Below are 10813 nucleotides of genomic sequence, written 5' to 3'. Positions count from 1 at the left end.
AAGACAAGGAGAAATGTCCTCAAATTGTGCTAAGAAAGGTTTAGTTTGGATATTAGGAAAAAATTCTTTACTGAAAGAGTTATGTGACATTGGAACAGGCTGCCCAGGATAGTGGTTGAGTCATCATCCCTGGAGGTCTTCAAGAAATATGTAGGTTAAGAATTTAGTAGCATGGTCTAGTGATGGACTCTAGTTCTTGTTCAAAAGTTGGACTAGATGATCTTAGAAGTCTTTTCCAACGTGAATGATTCTACGATTCTAAGACTCTGTTCTACCAACCAGATCTCTGAAGAGGCCAAAGTCTGCTCTCCCGAAGTCCAGGGTAGTGAGGTTGCTGCGCTCCCTTCTCACTGCCCTCAGGTTCCTTAACTCCACCATTTTATGAGCACTGCATCCAAGGCTCCTCACCCATCTTCAGGAAGAACTCCGTGCACTCCAGCAGCTCATTGACATCGTGGGTAATGTCCCCTTCTCGTCTCCCTTGCCTGTCCTTCCTAAAGAACCTGTATCATTCCATTCCAACACTCAAGCCATGGGAGCCATCCCACCATGTCTCCGTAATGCCAGAGGTCATAGTCCTGCAGGGATGTGTACAGCTCTATCTCCTCTTGTTTATTCACCGTGCTATGTGTTAGCACAGAGAAGTTTAAGTTGGGTCCCCGATGAAGCTGCATAACTGGAAATTCCTTTGTGCTATTCTTCAGGTGCTGTCTTGATGAACTTTGACCCTTCTCCAGACTCTGGGCTTCTATCACTGACACTGGTATCAAACTGGAAGGAGCAGGATGGATTGAGGTTTCTATGCCCTGGCAACTTCAGTTTAAAGCCCTTTTCTTCAGCTTGGCAAGCCTATGACTAAAGGTGCTCTTCTTCTCTGACAGGTGGACCCCATCAGTCCCCAATAGACAAGGTTTCTCAAAAAGAGTCTCTCACTCTCCTTCCTCAAAGGAAAAAGAGGAGAAAATAGGATGGAAAGGGCTCAAGGACTGGCATAAGGACAGGGAGATCACTTACCAATTGTCACCATTGGCAAAACAGACACAATGTAAGGAGATTAATATAATTTACTGCCTATCACTAGCAGACTAGAACAAGGACAAACCAAAACACCTTCCCCCCCACCCACCCTCTTCTACATCCTCCCCCAAGCGGCACAAGGGAGTAGAGAATGGGCATTGTGGTCAGTCCATAATGCTTCATCTCCATTATTCCTTTATGGTCACTCTGTTCCCCTGCTGCACTGTGCGCGCCTCCACAGGCTGCAGTGTGAGAGATCTTCTCTGTTGCCCCTATCAGCTGCAGGGCGGCAGCCTGTTCCACCAGAGGCCTCTCCACAGAATGCAGGGGAACTTCTGCTCTGGTGCCGGGAGTACCTTCTGCTCTCCTTCTACACTGATCTTGTGGCTTCACAGATCACACCCTATTTCTCTCAATATCATCTCACTCCTCTCTCTTAGATATTGCACAACATTTGTCACTCTTCCTTAACTCTGTTCTCCCAGAGGCACAACCAGCTTCTCTCACTGACTCAGCCCTGGCCAATGGTGGGTCCCTTTTGGAGCAGCTGCAGCTGTCTCTGATCTGACATGGGGCAGCCTCTGGGCTCTGCTCACAGAAGCCACTCTTACAACCTCCTGTTACCAAATATTTGCCATATAAACCCAATATAACTGACCCTTTCAATCCCCTTTCTTTTGACTGGCAAGAGTAATGAAAAAAAAATAATAATAATAAAAATGCACTCCAGAGTCCTTTATTGATGCTCCCAGGGCTCAGTAATCCTTCGTGATACTCCTCAAAATGCTCCTGGCTGCACTGGAGCCCTGGTTCCCACAAGAAACAACAACAATGGATAATAGTTCCTAGGCTGTACGAGATTTGTCAGTTTCTTCATGATATCCCTGATATGAACCCTTAGTGCTAGGATCCACCTGTTTAACTGCTCCTCAGCCTACCTGATGTTACACAACCTTCTCATTGCCTCTTGCAGCTATATTCCCTAAATATAGGTTTAAATCTTAGTGGAGTGAATTAGCTATTATTCAATAAACATACTTAGAGATTCTTTTACATTATCCTTCAAATCTCAGAAAGAACAATACCCTTCACCTCTTTTTTTTTTTTTTATTTCTCCCTCTGTCCTTAGAATGGTCCAGGAGAGCCACAAATAATTAATCTCACAAAGTACCTAGGAACAATACATACATAAACTAGATAAGTTTTTCTTTTTATAAGAAAAATTATGTGTTGCAATATCTGCATTTTCTATAAATGATATCATATTCTATGCTATGACTTGCATATTTATGTCGTTGTTCATACAGCCTGAGTATATAATTACTGCAAGAAGGTATACAAAGGACACTTTTCAGCAATTTTTTTTTAATTCAGGTGTAACTAAAGGAACAACAGCTCTACCTATAAGAAAATACATTTCTGCAAGATTTTTTCTCTTTTTTCTATTCCCTTAAAATAGCAGCATCAATATCGTTGAAACTTGCTATAAAATTATTTAACTTTATCACTGTCCCTTTTATTTTCTTCATATTTTTGCGCTGAATGCTGGATTTATTGGTGGAAGAAAGACAAATGCAATTATTGGGGGAGAATAGGAGAGTAAAGATTTTTTTCTAAGTAATAAATATTTAATGCTCTTGATGACTGGACTGCAAAATGTTAAACATACAATGCTTTTGATTTATATTACCAATGAAAGCAGATCTTGCTATCCTTTTTAACAGTGATTAATATCATACTTCCCAATATTTTTATTCAGTTCTGTGTACGTACTCATGGAGTAAAATAAATAAATAAATAAATAAAATTATATTATGAGGAAAGCTATTGGAATCTGGACTTAATCTATTAAGGTGTAAATTACAGTGGAAACAGAGACATATTTTTTTTCCTTTAGACAGTAGTTGATTTCTATTAATTAGAGAGGCTACGTTTTGTCTCCTCTTTCAGGAGGACAATACAGCACTTAAATAGTCTGCTAAATTTGTTGCTTTTCTGTTTATTGGTAGTGCAATGTACAAGGTGTTTCTGACAACCCGTGAGTCTTTAAGTTTAATACAATAAGCATATAAATCTGACTGAATGTTTTATTATTCTGAGAAAAAAATTAGGTAAGCAATGACTCGAGCTAGAAATGTTTTGACCTAATTGTTTTAAAAGGATTGTCTTAAACTTAGATCTTCAGTTAATTGAACATCTTGAGATATGAGTCTTTATGCAATCCATCTTGATTGTTCTGGGAAAGAAATAAATAATAGTTGATTTATGGATATGTAGATTAGAAAACACTAAACTACTTGTTACAGTTTTTGCAATATTTACTTCTAACAATCTTTTTGAGATATTTAAATATTTTTACTCAGATTTGTGTTAATTTCCTAAGTGACTTTAATAGTAAAATTCAAGTTTGCTCTGTTATACACTAAGCAAAAATTAGCAGTTAGGTGTGCAGTGGTTTGATAACGTGTGGCTTGTTGAAGGTTAGACTTGATGTCTCTAAGTTAGATGCTTCACTCCCTATTTAGCAGTACAAGGTTTCATTTAGGGTGGTTTAGAACTTGGCTAGGTACCTATATAATTCTTTAATTGACTTCTAGCTACTCATTCAGAAAAAAATATGGAATTAATCTTAAAAAATCAGTCATATAGCTGAATAAGTTTTATAGATAATATAAGAACAGTAAGTAAGCAAAAAAATAGACGATATACTAACAAATAGAAACAACTATGTATATAAATGGGCTTAGACATGGTGGTGGATGGTTGGTAAACACTTTCTGTCTTACAGATTGAGTAGATAAGTTGTCTCCTGAAACTTTCCTTAGCCACCCACACCACACAAAGTTAGTATTCTACTTTTAGAACTTTTTTACCACATAGATTGTTGCTGTCAACATCAGATTAGTTTCTTCCTAGGAAATACGTTTATATTGTGAAGTACCCAAAACAGCATTAAAATGTAAAAGGAAATCAGAAAGACACAGAATCATGACTCCTTAGTCTATGAGTGGTGTAGAAAAGGCCATTTACATGCTCCAAAGCTCATTGCCTCTCTGGGCAATTCCTTTGCTCTGACAGAAGCTGGCCTATGGCAGTGCTGCCACTGGCACCTTTCCCTTGTTTTTCAAAAAGAGCCAAGTTTTGCTATGAAATATTCCTTTCTGAGAGATCTGGCTGCTCTATTCTGTCAAATGGTGACTGTCAGCCTCAAAGGCAGCAGTACATATAAATTAATCACTCTGGTTTTATCAACAGAAAATGTTTCTCTCCTGAGTAGATTCTTTTCTTTTTAAAGAAAAAAAAATCTCTATCATTTTTCATCACAAAATGCAAGACTGCAGATGAACTGGCTACATGAGATTTTTGCTGGAGATATTTTTCCATCACTTGCTCTCAGAAAGGTAAGAGAAACAGGACAAACAAACAAACAAACAACAACAACAACAAAACCAACAAAAATTAGGGGAAAAAGTAAAGTCTGCTTGCATTATTTATATATTTATTTATTTATTGACTCATCTTGTGATCCAATCACACCAGCAGATTTTGTGTTTAATCAGATTGGCTGATGTCCTTACTGGTAATATTCTATAATTCAAGCAGAGTTACTGGTACAAAACATTTTCTCCAAGAGAAGATTTGCAAATTTTCTTGTAAGGATCAGCTTTAAAAATATCATACTGAGAAATAATGATTTCTATTGGTGAAAAACTAGAACAAAACAAAAACAATTTTAAAATATTTAGTTTTGCCCTAGACAGCAATAATACTACGTTAAAAGAAATACATTCATAAGTGAATGCACTGATTAATTTCTTTTGAAATTTAAAAACCAAAAAAAAACAAAAATCTTGCTGATTTTATGCTGTTAGAACAATAGAGCATTCTGAGTTCTCACTGTCATTCAACCGCTACAATTGCATTTAGGAAACTCTGGACTGTTGGTGTGGATTCTTTAAGATCACATTGATTTTTGAAGATGTTGTGGTTTAACCCGGCCGGCAGCTAAACACCACACAGCCGTTCGCTCAGCCTCCCCCCTCCCTCTCTGGGATGGGGGAGAGAAACAGGAAAGTGAAGTCTGTGAGCTGAGATAAAGACAGTTTATTAAGACAGGAAAATAATAAAAATAAAAATAAAAATTATTATTATTATTAATAATAATAATAATAGCATTACTAATAATACTGTGTATGAAACAAGTGATGCACAATGCAATTGCTCACCACCCATTGACCGATGCCCAGCCTATCCCCGAGCAGCCGGCCCCCCACCCCGGCCAGCCACCCCTATATATTGTTTAGCATGATGTCAGATGGTATGGAATACCCCTTTGGCCAGTTTGGGTCAGCTGTCCTGGGTCTGTCCCCTCCCAGCTCCTGCTGCACCCCCAGCCTGCTCGCTGGCAGGACAGAGCGAGAAGCCGAAAAGTCCTTGGCTTAGTGTAAGCACTGCTCTGCAACAATTAAAACATCAGCATGTTATCAGCACTCTTCCCATCCTAATCCAAAACATAGCACCCTACCAGCTACTAGGAGGAAAATTAACTCTGCCCTAACTGAAACCAGGACAGAAGATCACGTAGATTTTTGTAGAGATGCACCTTAACTTAACAGCTTTGCATCCTTCCTTCCCAACAGCGGCTGCTGGTCATTTGTAAAAGTGCTTTAGGACTGAAGTGCAAGGAGAGACTGAATGACATTTCCTAGGCTGGGCATCAAGAGTGAATCTGCAGACTTTGGTTTCCTGCCAGAGCCTTCACACAAGCAATTTCTAAAACTTCCTGTCCAAAATTCCAGTAAAGAGCAGCGGTATTATCAAGTCCTTCATGAGAAGAAAATGATTGTTTACAATGAAAAAGGTCATTGTTATAAAGGAATAGAAATTATGTTGCTATGTACCAACCAGATCCTGAAAACAAAGCAATAATAGGTTATTTCAAACTTTTTTTTCCTTTTTTTTTCCCCATTTGTTTCAAATAACAAAGAAGATGGTTCATCAGTTTTCATATGACCTTAGAAGTTGTTCGTTGGTGTCCAAGCAGTCACTAGCCACATGCTGAAAATCATTGATTTAGGCAGGTTCAGTACAAGAATGCACCTTTACTTCACCTTTTTTTTTCTTTTTTACAAAACTATGTTCAGCCTTTCTAAGTCTTAAATCTGCAAACATAAATAAGTAATTCCATTAAGATTTAAAGAGAGAGAGAGAGAGAGAATGATCATTGGAACCAAACTGCTCCTGTCTGAGAATTATCACTTCATGTTTTTCCTTCTTATGAAGAAACAAGCAGGTTACTGTCCTCATGAAGTGGTACCATGACAGTTTTGTTACAATTAAAAAAGAACTCTTAGTTCACAGAAATAAATAAATAAATAAATAAATAAATAAATAAATAAATAAACAAATAAATAAATAAAGGTGACAGACTGTAAAAAGGTGATTTCTGTGAAAACTACATGTACTTTTCTTGCAGATTACACCATTTCACTTTTTTGTTTGTTTTTTTTGCCTTGTAACTTCAGACTTCTCTTAGCATGACAATCCACAGATTGGTTTCAGGGTGGCTCTGGATGGTATTCATGAGTCTCCTTTGTATCTGCACTCAGATACTTCAGTTATTGTATCTTTATCTACTGGATTTGAAATACCCATGTGAAGTACTGATTTCTAGCATCACAGCCTGGGTGATAGCTCTCCATTCAATCATCCTTAATAACCAGTTCTACACTTTTCTCTGCTGTCTCTCTCTATTGCTGACTGCAGTATAAACCACCATAAAATTGCTGCTGCTTCTCTGTGGATTTACACTACACTACTAAAGTAATGTAAATTCCCAAATGCAGATTGCAAAAATGAATTGAAAGCTGAAAATTGGAGAAGATTAGAGAAGGAAAGTTACTTTCAGGCATCTCAACAAAAATTACCGTGTGAAATTATTTCTAGTAAGTCTTAAATTATTCAGAGGTCAAAGTTTCTAAAGGGTAAAATGAATTTCTGAAGTGTATTTTGTGTCCTGGTAACTCTCCATGTTACATCAAACAGATCTGTACTCCTGTAGTCACAGCCCTAGGACAAGAATGTGCATGCTGGCAGCAGGGCCCCGTGCCTGTCAGCCACTCAAAAAGGGAGCCCTGAGTTGGGACATTTTCACACATCCTACTCATGGGCAATATCCCACCCACCCACCACCTGCTGCAGGGGGCTGAGGCACCTGGAATTCCAGTTATGCTCTGTCATGAAACACTGTGACAATTCTCGTAAAGAGCCATACTGACTTTCCCAGACAGACCAAGGTCTCTTTCAACTTTTTGATTCCACTGCAAGCTTGTTCGCCTTCCCTCAAGAACAATGAGGGTGTATGTTGTTTTAATTTGGGCTTTAATAGAAATTTCCCTTTCCTCTTCCCTCTGCCTCCCAGATTTTCTAATTTGTTCTATACCATAAAGTGACCAAGAAGAAAATATTTGGGATTCCTTGTGTAATTTTAAAACAGAGAAAAATCCTGATGGGATGGAATTCTATGGACAGGATTCTGCACGTCTTGCTATAGCACCAGTGCTAAAATAGTGGAATTTTCAGTCTTCACTTATCATCACCTTCCAAACAGACTAACCAAGATTTATTCTCATTGTTTCCATGGGATCATTTGCGGTTATTGCTTTAACAACAACCGTGAAGACCTTAAGAGTCACGTATTACAATGCACAATCTACTCCCTCTTTTCCATTACAGTAAAAATAATAGCAAACTAATTTAAAAATGGTATCTTACTATGACAGGACATAGTCTGATGCTTTCTTAGTGTTTTTCTGACACAACACGTATAGAACCATAACCAGTGCACATACAGATGAACCATTGAAAGTAAAGAACTATTTGAGGTTGTAAAATTTTTTAAAATGCATTTTAAAAGTACTTAAATGCCCTTTGTGCTAATATTCTATTAAATGTCTCCTCTTCCTTCAGCCTTCTTCATTTCTGAGGAAATTATTATACAACTATCCCATCTGGTTGATTTTATATAAAACCCAGAGTCCACCTCACCATTTACTTGCTGTACTGGGAGCTGCCCAGGGACTCAAGCCTAGCTTTGGTCCTCTGTATAGCCCCGTGGAAATGTTTCTTACCTGTACTTGCTGAATGCTTGATGAATTCCCATTGTCAATTTTTCTATGGAAACATTATCTTTTATACAGATACGTTATCTTTTACACAGGGTTCAGTCACCAATAAATGTAATGGAATAACTCCTGCATTATAGCTGTGGAGAAAAGCAAAAGACAAGCTACTTAGAATGTACAAACAGCCTAAAACTCAGCCTTTTTCAGTGTCCACTGATGTTGAAGGAGCAGTCTCTTTTCATGCCAGAAAATTCTGGATAAAATCTGGTGCGGCAGGGAACAAAAGTTCCCTAAAAGCAAAAGCAGAGAATGAAAAAATCAATGGCAGCCTATGTCAAGGAGTGATAGAGTTAAGGAAGCTACTCACTGGAGTTGTTAAACAAACAAGGCAATACACTCAGTCAAATTCCAGTAACTCATAGTGCAAAACTTGCTGTTTTTTTGTTTATGTGTCTTATGTTGGTTTCATTTTTGTTGTTTGTTTCTTTTGAAATTCCAACAATTAATGAGAGTTGCTGTCAGAAGAAAGAAGCTTTATTTCAAACCTTGGGTAGCTCAACTGTAACTCAGAGCAGCTAGAAATATGATATGACCACCTCTTCACAAAAAAAGTTACAGAAATTATTAATGGAGTCTTGTCAAATATTAGGATGTAGAGTTTATATTTGCTTTTATGTATTGTGTTTTCTTTTTATTTAGTACTTTAGCAGATAATTTATATAAAGCTGTTTAAGGTAAGGCCTTTTGCATATTACCACAATGTTAGTTTATATCTATCTTAAGAGTGCCTTCTACATTTACTGTTTCTCTAATGAATTTTAGTTACCCCACTCACTGGCAAACTAGGATGAATTCTCTAATTAGTACTATAAATATTTATAAAAGATTGCAGTAGTCATAGTTTCATTTTGGAAGTTTACATAAATGCTGTTTTATTAATTGTTTCTAGTTTTTCCTTCCAAACAATTTTTAAAATATTTTTACAACAAACAAGCAAACAAAGAAACAAACAAACAAAAAACGTGCTGCACATTTCAAGAGGTTTGTAAAAACTTATTAAGCTGAAAGTGACAGAAAGCTGTCCAAATCAAATGCAAATACATTCCACCATCAGGGCTTCTCTGTATTTCATACAAGCATCTAAAACAACAGAGACAACTGTCACCAATAAGCCATTTATTCTAATTACTTATAACCTTTCAGACCAGTAGTATAATACATAACCAAAAAAGGAAGCATTAATTCCTGTTTTCATTATTCCATCTCACCTATTAATTTATTGAATATATTTGCTTATATGGACTGGCTTCTATTCTGATGCATGGATGTAAAGTAACCTGAGAAAATTAAATCTTTTTGAAAGTGCTTTTTTTTTTTTTTTTCTTTTTACATAATAGAAAATAAGTATCTAGAAATCTGAGCTGTGTAAGAGCAAGAGTACCCAATGGTATGGTTACTCTACAGAAGCAGCTGTTAAAATGGTACATCATTTTGCATGTAAATCCTGTCAATGATTTTTATATCAAAAGTATTTAGTTCACAAGTGAGAATAAAAAAAAAAAAAATTTCTTGACTGCCAGCTCAGAAAACTTGATATTGATCTGTGAATGAAACTTGTTTTTCTGCTAAATCTCATCTGTGTTAGTGAGAGCGATCAATCGCCATGTCCTTCAGCCAAGCTGAGCATATGCTGCTCCCGTACAGGGGAAAGGCTCAAAGGTAAATGGACACAGCAAGTCACTGCGGGTAAAGCTGCATGTCTGGGAAAGTGCTGGCACCCACAGCTGTGGTTTTTTTTGGTCTCCCTGTCCCTTGTGATTCTTTCTCCAAGCTTCTGCTGGTCTTCCAGATCACCCGCCCAGAGCAGACCGGACCAGACCACCTGTTGTTTCTCTCTTCAATATTTCCCACCTACTTTCTTTGTGCTTGTGAGACCAATCTCCCATGACAGGTTAAAGACACTCCATAAAAAGATGTGATTTGCTTCTAACTGCAATATTCTTGCCTCAGCACACACTTTTGTCCCAGGCCATACCACATATCTCTAGGAAAAAAAATAAAAAAGTCCTTAAAAGTGAGAATACACAAACAAGCATATTTTGTGTTTGTGTGGCTCGGGGGGTTGGAGTTTACCACTCTTTTATTACTTCAGTGCAAAATACAGGATTTAGAGCAGATTAAGGTGGTTCTCATAGAAACTCCCTTTGCTAGGTGCAACCTTTCTATTAGACTGTGTCTCAGAAGCTCACGAGACTGTGTCCTAAGGCTAACAGTAAGCTTTTCATAGCCATGAGTATTCAATCCCCCAGAAAACACATGTAGACAATACAACTGTGAATAAGACTTTTCTGAGTAATAGAAAGAATACATCAGCCTAATCCCATTTTTTTTGGAAAAGTATTGATAATATCTCCAGTGGGGGAAATGTGTCATATATTTTATTAAAACAGATTCAAGGTTTGCTGTGGATTTTTATTACATTTCTTCAACCACAGTAAATTCTCATATATTTAAATGAATTTGTCTTTTCTTTTCTTTTATGGAGTATTTTGAATGAACTCCTATGTTTTTTCCTAGAGCTGAACGTAATGCAAAAATATTTGAGCTGCTGTGTTTCTGACAAACACAAATTGTTTAGATGGTAAACAATTTTATCTTGAAAAACTTCAGCT

Source organism: Anser brachyrhynchus, assembly GCF_964034855.1.
Source record: "Anser brachyrhynchus genome assembly, chromosome: Z".
Classification (NCBI taxonomy): domain Eukaryota; kingdom Metazoa; phylum Chordata; class Aves; order Anseriformes; family Anatidae; genus Anser; species Anser brachyrhynchus.
Note: the sequence above shows the minus strand (reverse complement) of the source record.